This window comes from Dipodomys spectabilis, unplaced genomic scaffold, assembly GCF_019054845.1.
Source record: "Dipodomys spectabilis isolate Male_0828 unplaced genomic scaffold, ASM1905484v1 ptg000309l, whole genome shotgun sequence".
NCBI lineage: Eukaryota > Metazoa > Chordata > Mammalia > Rodentia > Heteromyidae > Dipodomys > Dipodomys spectabilis.
The window spans coordinates 3,572,190-3,581,559 of NW_024870986.1; positions in this window are offsets into that span (position 1 = coordinate 3,572,190).

Sequence of the window (9,370 nt, forward strand, 5' to 3'; positions counted from 1 at the left end):
TTATTTTAGAGATTAAAAGACCATCTATTTATAGAGGAATATGAATATGTTGAGAGAAAGGGAGGGACATAGAGGAGATGAGAAAAACTTTAAAAAAATGCTTAAAATATTGTATAGGTATAAAGTACTGCTATTAGTGAATTTAAGTCTCAGAGGTTTTGAATTGAGTAATAAGTTTGTGGATTAAGTGTGTACACAATGGGGGATAGGGTCTACTGGTTAACTACGGGTTTATCTGAGGATGTGCAGGACAAGAGTTAAGTCACATAAAGATGAACAAAGAGGAAAAGATGGAAAGGATAGGAAAGTGAGAAGAAAAGATCAGAAGTTCAGTAGAGCTAGAAAAAAAAACAAAAAGATAATTAAGAATGAAAGAAAAAGAGAAAGAAGACAAGAAAAGAAAAGAAAACACACATTCACGTATTCCTAAAATAAAAATTATAAGAGGAGAAAAAAAAAAAGTTAATGGAAAACAATTATTTTTTCAGAAGAGGCAAAGATTAAAGATTAATAAAAGTTTTAGAAAAGCAAAAAAAATTTTTTATATATATATAAGGTAACAAAAAATGAAAAAAAACAAAACAAGAAAAAGAAAAAAAGAATAAAGAAGAAAAAAAAAGTTCTTTGATTTTTTTTTTTTTTTTGGGAGGGGTGGGAAGTGTCCTGTATCTCCCTTTTGTCTGTAACCAGAGTCTGGTTGGAGTCTCTGGTCAGCTTGAGGTCCTGTGGCTTGATTGGTTTCTTAAGTCAGTTTGTTGGAACAGGCAGGAAAATGCTCTGCTTTACCCAAGATTTTGAGATCCCCCTCCCAGGTTAGTTTACTGGGAGGGTGATCTGCTTTGAGAATCACAAAAGAGGGGGATGCAGTGATGAGGCTAGGTTCTGGGTAGAGTTGAGGCCTTTCAACGAACAGTAGCTTTTCCCTGGGGCTATTTTGTGAAAAAAAACTCACAGCACCCAGCCTGGAGCCATTCTCAGGGTTTCTGTTTTTCAATTGATTGTGGTGGCTGCTAGAGGGAGGGGCAGCCTCTGGCTCTGGCCACCCAGCGAGGAGAGCCACTCCAGTGGCTGGTGCCTGAGCTGGGCGACCCCTCCCTGGATGGAACTGAGTCTGTGAGGTCACCTCGCCACCAAGTTCCTGTGACCTGCCAAATGACTAGCTCTATTCCAAGGCCTGAGCTGGAGCTAGCCGCTCCTCCGAGCTTTGTCGGTATCCAAGATGGAGATCACCGGTGCTGGGGGGGGAGGGGTGGCCTTCCCTCCTCTGCTCCCAGAGGAGTGAGGAAGTGGGGCTTCTACTCACGCGGAGTCTTGGATCTCGGGTCGTCTCTGGTCTGCAAAGTGCAGGATGAAGTTGTCCGCTCCTTGTCGGTTCTTGCTGGTGTTGAGTAGAATCCGCTCGTCCGCTGCGTCTGGCTCCTTTGTCCCGGACTGCGTCTCAGGTATGCCTCCGCGGCGGTGGTCGCCGCTGCGACCCTGCCGCCGCAGCGGCAGCTGCTCAGATGTGTCTGCTTGGCTTCCCCTCTCTTGACTAACTCTCTGTCCTGTGATGGCACACTTGGTGTGATTCTCTGGCTTGGGACTGTTCACTGGAACTCTGAAACTGTTTTCTATGCAAGAGCTTGTTCAGATTCCAGCTTCTCCTCCGCCATCTTCCCGGAACTCTCCGAATCTTCTTTTCTTAGTTTTACAGTGTGTTAGGTGTTTCAAAACAGAATTTACCAAGGTTTAACTCTGCACTACTGAAGCAGCACCTTTATGATTATTCAATGTCCTGTAAATCATAAGTTCATCACTTCTTGTGGCATCATATGAGCACAGGTATTTTCCTATAATACCTCCACATAGTTAAACATCAATGCCATGCACTCTTCTGCCAAATATGCAAGGACATCCTTTGTAAATCTCCTTGCATTTTCACTGTTCTTCTCTCTACTCTCCCATGCTAAGTCCTGTGATGATCATGTTGATTTTCTCCCCTGTTACATTCATCATTGCATCTTGGGAAATACTGGTATGCACTACTGTAATTCTGTCCATTCTCCTTGTGCTTCGTCTTGTACCCCTCTCACCGCAGAGGGTCAGAGATTGGGGATATTTTCTTCACTCTTTAGCTCAAATATCAATCTTTACTTTCTAGCAATTCATTCATTGAATTCTTTCTGTAAAGTCTAATGTCTTGAAAATGATTACTGCATTTTCATGGCTTTGCTATTTGGCATTAGGGAAGAACATAGGCCAGTAACTATAACTTAGGTAAAAGAAGATTGCAATCATGCCTCCATATATGTTGTTAATTGGATAAGTTTTACTTCAAGGTCTACCTGCCTGCTTCCTTTTCACTGTTTATTTTTCAATGTAGCCTTTTTCTTCTGGAAAGTATTTATCGGCCTAGTGAAGATCCTACTGTAATTAGTCATTAATTTTATTCCAACATCATTTCACAGATCCTTCTGAGTTTCTTCAGGGTCTGTATAGTAATGCTTCACATTCTTAGATGTTTTTAACATCGATGCATCCGATGATAAAGACACATTGCTTAAGTAACCATTTCGATGATTGAAAAGAAACGATGCTGCAATCTCACTATATCGCAATTTTCTGGTTTTAAATTCTTTCAGATTAGAATTGATGCTGGAGAACGAACATTCTGTGTACAATTTTATATTTTCCTAATTATTTTTAGTATACTTTTCAATATTGTATAAAGTTAAAACATACTTACTTAGTTTTAGGATTTCTAAAATGGTTAGAATAAAAGTTCTATTCATTCACAATTTTAAGACAATATTGTCCATTATGACCAAGTGAGATATTTTAAACTTTTTATTTGTGGTCCTTAATGGTGGTGCTGGGGAATCAAGTTCTTGGTTCATGTGTCTTAGTCTACTGTGTGCCTCTGAGTCTGATTTGACCTATGGTTTTATTTTCAATCAACTGGAATAAAGCAAAATTTCCCTAGGAAGGAATTAAAACTTGGTTACTTTCTCCAGTATCTCTCACACACATAAAAATAATATAATTCTACACTGAACGAAAATGATGTTCTTATATTTTATTTATTAGTAGTAACTTTTTATTTTTTGTAGCCCCACTCTTCACTAAGTCTTGCCCATTTGCTATCCCTCCTTCCCATAAAACTTGACTAGATCAACTGGAAACCCACTTCTAGTAAGCCTTATCCTTAAAAAGCTCAACCTTAACTAACCTACCCCCTGGAAGCCCTGCTAAAAACTTTCAAAGGCCTGACTGAAACCAGACTCCTTCCTGATAGCCCTCCTCTGCTTTAGGGAAATCCCTCTTCTACTCCACCCCTTCCTGGAATCCCTGCTCTGCACCACCAGAAACCAGGCCACATCAATATCTCCTTCTATGTCCCACCTTGCTGCAATAGAACCCCGCCTACACCAGGCTCCTCCCTCAAATCCCCACCTCATCCACCAGATGAAGTCTGCCCCTAACTATTCTAGTCCCTCATAGTCGCATTGCTCCCATATCCTAGTACTTCCAAACTCCTCCCTTCCCTTTTATACCCCACCCCCAACCAGCCTTCTCACTCCAGCACCCCCCCACCCGGTTTCATCAGATACTCAGCCTATAACTAGCCTACTTGTAAGAGATGTAATCCCTCAGACACAGACCTGAACCTACCTCTTCCCACAAAGCCCATCATGCTATACCAAAAACCCTTCAGCTCCCTATAACTGCCCTTGAAGCCCTGCCTTGCTTGGCCAGAAGCTTCTCACACAGCCCATTTCCTGCCTTGAAAGTACAAAATGTCATGTCAAAAACGAGCTTTACAATGTCAATGTGGGGCAGGGGAGGCGGGGAAGGATTGGGTGGGGGAGAGAGGGGGGCTGGGAAGGGAGGTGAAGGGTGAACAAAGGAGGAGGATGCAATGCTTGGTAAGAAATGTATGCATTATCCTGCCTATGTAATTGTAACCCCTCTGTACAATATGTTCTCAAATAAAATTAAATTAAATTAAAAAAAAAGATAGCCCTGCTCCACCACAAGCCTCTCTACCTCCCACATCTACTCTCTCAATGCCCTGCCTTGCTCTCCAGATAATCCTGCCCCCTATTGGCTCCTCCCTCAGTTACAAATCTTACTCCACCAGATACACTGCCCAAAATTACCCTACACCATTGTAGCTCTTCCACTCTTTCTCAAAGCCCCTCCTCCAACTATCCCCATGGCTCCAAACCCTGCCCTGCTCCTGAAAAACCCCACTAGAAAACCCCCACCACACTATGCCATTTCTGGACACCCACATTGCTCCACTGGAAACCACTGCACCAGTTGGCCTCCCTCTGAAAGGCTCACTAGACTCAACTGTAAATCCCAGTCCCTCCATAGTCCCTTTTGGAAGGTTGTTTTGCCCTGCTGGAAATCCTGTCCATAATCCATGTCCTGCCTTACAACACTAAAATACCCATCCAATCTTACTCTTCTTTACGAAGTGGTGACTGGCTACACCAGAAACCCCATCCTACCTAGTCTAGTGCACTGGATCTTATCACTGCTCTCACAAAGCCCTGTTCCTTAATAACGCCTCCATACATTGTGACTACATCCTGCTCTGCTGGAAACCCCACCTCCACCCTAACACACTTTCCCAAAGGCCTGCCATTCTCCATGAGAAACCCCGCCCCTTGCTAACCTATGTCTATTGAGTACCACCCTGCCCTCTCAAAGCCACACCCTGAAAAGCCACTCCCTCATAGCTCCCCATTCCTGCTCTAGTATCCCCACTTTCTGTCAACCTCTTGCCTCCATTCCCTGCCCTGCCTTATGGGAAACCTCACCCTACATATCCCACAAGGGCTCAGTGTTCCACCAAATCCCCTCGTCTAAGTAACCTCCTCCTTTGTAGCCTCATTCTTCCTTCTCAAAGCCCCGCCCCAAACAGCCTCCTCCCCAGTGACCCAACCTACTTCCAGTGAAAACCTGTCCACCTGCCAGCGTCCGTCCTAAGTCCCACCTACTCCACAAGAGACCCCTCCCCTAACAAGTCTAGTCCTTCCTGTTCCCTCCCTGATGTCTCAAAGCCCTACACACACTGGCCTTCACCCTCAAAGCCCTGTCCTGTTCCACCATACAGGCTGTACCAATACCAACTCCTCCCTTAAACCAGACAGAGCTTCACCAGAAACCCAATATCACCTCACCCATGAAGGTCTCATCTAGTAATTTTTATAACAAATGTGATTTTGAACATATCTGTGGAAATAAAAGTTCCTGCCTTCAGCTGGGCTCAGTCACAGAGAAGGATTTGTGCCTGTTTTTGATTTTTCAGCTAGTCCTGACAATGCAAAAATTCAAGAACTCAAGCAAATAATATGGACTAGAAGTATGGCAACAGTGGTTGAGCTTCTTGGTGCTATACAACAAAAGTCCTGTCTAGCAAGCAGAGAACTCCTGGATAGAACCCTAGTAATACTCCTCTCTTCCACCAAAAAGCCTAAATAAGTTTGTCCTATTTAAACATCTAATTTCAAGGCCACTGACAGATCAGAGATGGTGACATTTCTTTAAAATCAGGTATTCAAAAGAGACAAAGTTATTTAGGCTTCAAATAATTGAAAAGAAAGGAAAATGCATGTGATTTTTGTTAGCTCCATAATTCTTGAAAACATAAAATACATATATCCATGTATGTATGTATATAGATGTATGTAAATATATGTGCAAGTAGTTCATCTCTTTTCTGTGTAGCAAATGGTACAAATGAATCTGCACAATCACTACTCAAAGGCATGAATATACAAAGAGAAGGAGCAAAGAACTTGTATTCAGAAATCTATGGTTAGACAATAACCCTGAAAATCTTTTACATCAGTTTGCATTTGTCAGTTACTGCAGTACAGGGACAGTAAGGCGACAATGTGATATCAGGCAGAAGAAATAAGAGAAATGAGAGATGAGAGATACAAATGATACAATATTCTTTCTGATGGGTAAGTAGAATTTCCAATGTGTGTGTGTGTGTGTGTGTGTGTGTGTGTGTGTGTGTGTGTGTGTGTGTGTATTACATTTTCTTCATTCATTTCTCATTTGAAGGGTATCTGGGCTGATTCAGTAAGCATGATTGTGCTGAAACTTTAACTATATCCTGGTTTGTAAACTTTCAGGTAAATGCCTAGGAGTAGAGTTGATGGAAAATATGGAAGTGGGTAGTCAAAAGAGAAGTAAAGGGAGAAAAGATAGAATGAAGAAGAGGAATTGGAGGAACAGTAGAGAGGAATCCAGTAAATTTCCTACAAAATTAAGAAAAGTGAAGAAAGATTTTCATAGAGGTGGGATGGATGAGAATGTTGAAAGGGTTGGCATTGATCAAAGTATACTGTATGCATTAACTGCTTTATTTAATGATAACTCAAAATAATGATTAAAAATCATGTCCCTAAAATGTTATGCAATTAGAGGCAAAGCATGAGAATGTGCACAGATCAACTCTAGGGTCTATAAATATTTTTTCGTTAGGATGAGTTTTATAACAACAGTAATGATGCCTATCATCTGAAGAAAATTTAATGATTTCCAGCTATTTAACATAATCATTTTAGTTTATATGGTTCAAGTGGCATTGGCTACCTCGTGACCAACGCTCTCAGATATTGAATTCAAGACTTGATCTTGAACATAAGTAAAAACAATCAATAAAAGTCAAGCACTTTCCCCGGCAATAGTAGCTCATGCCTTTAATTCTAACTTTAATCAGAAGTCAGAGGTCTGGGGATCTCAGTTCAGTATCAGCTTGGATAGGAAAGTCTGTGCGATTCTGGTCTCCAATTCACTGCCAAAGAAAGCTGGAAGTGGATTCGTGGCTCGTAGACTACAGAATAAAGCTCAAGAACCGAACCCAAGCCTTGAGTTAAAGCCTTAGAATAGTTCATATATATACACAAATGAAGTAAGTCTCTCAAGTTCTCAACCTTCAATTTCCCTAATCTTAACTCTAATCCTGGTCAAAACCCTAAGAGTTACCGTGCTGATAATAGTAACCCAATCCTAAAATTAATGGAAATTACTCCAGTTTAGATACATCCTTACAGATACCCATTGTCTTTGAAATGATTTGCAATTTGCTCCAAATCCTACAGATTTCCTAACCTGGACTCTGAAATCTATCTTGTTCCCTATTAGGAATCATTAACCTCAAATTCTCATATCATGAAAAATACCATAGTTTCCATTGATCTTAACTTTTACTGAACTCCTGTATATCCAAAAAGAAGCTGCGGGTTTACTTAAAATCTACTCTCCTTCCAAACTCTAATGATATATCTAAACCTTACTAGAAACCTAACTCTAAATTTAACCCTATTGAACCCTGAATAGGAAAATTAGGGAAACTCTGTAGTTTTTGTTAAATTTCGCACTTACTTTACTTGAAAGTGTTAGTAGAAACTCAGTTTTACCTTAAAGCTTACCGTTCCCTCACCCTAAGCCTAAGCGGAATTAGGAAAGTAAACCTAAACCTAGAACTAATGGCCTTTAGAGTCTAAAAGCCACACAAATACATTTGTTTTTATTCATCCTAACTTCAACTCATCTTTCTAAAAATAGTTTGTAGTTTCACTCATTATATTGTCTTTATTGTAATCCTAACCCTAACTGGAATATTGATGTTAACCCTCACCCAAATCATACTCTAATCGTAATATTATTAGCAGTTTTCTATTTCACATTCATCCTAATTCTAACTCTACTTGTTATTCTAAGATTTACTTTCACTTTGACCCTAAATTTTCCATTTCCCTAATGTTTACAGTAAGCCTAGCTGGAATTAAAAACCTAACTTTCACCTTAATGATAATCCAATTCTAATGTTTAAGAAAAATACTCTAGTTTTTAATCATTCTAATGAATATTCCAGTTTTCACTCTGGAAATGAGTTTCAGTTTGCCCTAATTCACGCAAATTTTCTGACTCTACCTCGAAAGTTATGTTGTTCCCTAACATGAACCATTACATTACTTGTCTTCAAATTCTCTTACCAGGAAAATACTGTAGTTTCCATTGATTCTACCTTTTCCTGAACCACTGTATCTGAAAACAGTTTCAGATTTTCTTACCATCTAGTCCATTACTTAACGCTAACTCTCAACATAAACCTGACTGGAAAACTCTCATTAATCACTACAAGAATGATCACTGAGGAATAAATATAATGATAATGTTCTAGTTACTATTCAGCCTCACATATTTGCTTTTACTTGTTAGTGAACACAATTTTATATTAAAAGCTTTCTTATTCATAACAGTAAATATAATCAGTAAATATAATCAAAAGAAAATACTGACCCTAATCTTAATCCAAATTATATGACAATACTAACACACAAGTACACTAGTTTTCATTCATCCTTCCAAACATAGGTTACAATTTTTCCAATATCTTAGTCATTTTCTAACCCAAAACAATTTTTCTTAACTGGAACATTGAGAATAACCATCAGCCTAATTGTAAGTAGATTCTAATATTAAAAGCAATACTTTAGTTTACATTCATTCTAATTCTTATCAGGCTTATATTAAAATTTAGCTTCAATTTGACCATCATTTATTTTCTCCTTCACTCCAAGCCTAACCATGGCTGGAATCCTAACCATAACCTTGACACTAATCATATCCCAATTCTAAAATGTATGAAAAATGCTCGTTTTGTGCAAGCCTAACTGAAATTCCACTGGTAATTCTTGAAATAAATTGCAGGTTTTTGGTAAACCCTACGGATTTTTTCACTCTTAACTTTGAATGTATTTTGTTCCATAACAGGAATCATTATACCCATTGATCTCAAATCCTGATATTAAGAAATACATTGTAGGTCCATTATCCCAGCTTTTCCTGAATTCCTGGAATCTGAAAAATAGGTTCACCTTTACTTAATATTTAACATTTCTTTTTTTTTCTTTTTGTCGGTCATGGGGCTTGCACTCTGGGCCAGGGCATGATTCCTGAGTTTTTTAGCTCAAGGTCTGCGTTCAACCAATTGAGCCATAGCACCGCTTTTGTGTTTTATGGTGGTTAATTTCAGATAAAAGTCTCATGGACTTTCCTGCCTGGGCTACCTTTGAGCTGCGGTCCTCAGAAAACAGCTTCCTGAGTGGCTAGGATAATAGGTGTGAGCCACTAGTTTAACCCATTTCTCTATCCTCAACACCGGTTAACCAGAAACCTAATCCAAATCACATTCGGAATTTAACACCAAATGGTTAATGTAAGGAAAATTGTTTAGATTCTATTCAATCGCACATTTTTTTGGCTTCTACTTCTAATTGGAAAACTAAAATTTACCTTAAAGCTTATCCTTCCCTAACCCTAACTGGAACAAAAAAGTATCTCACACTTTAAACCAAAT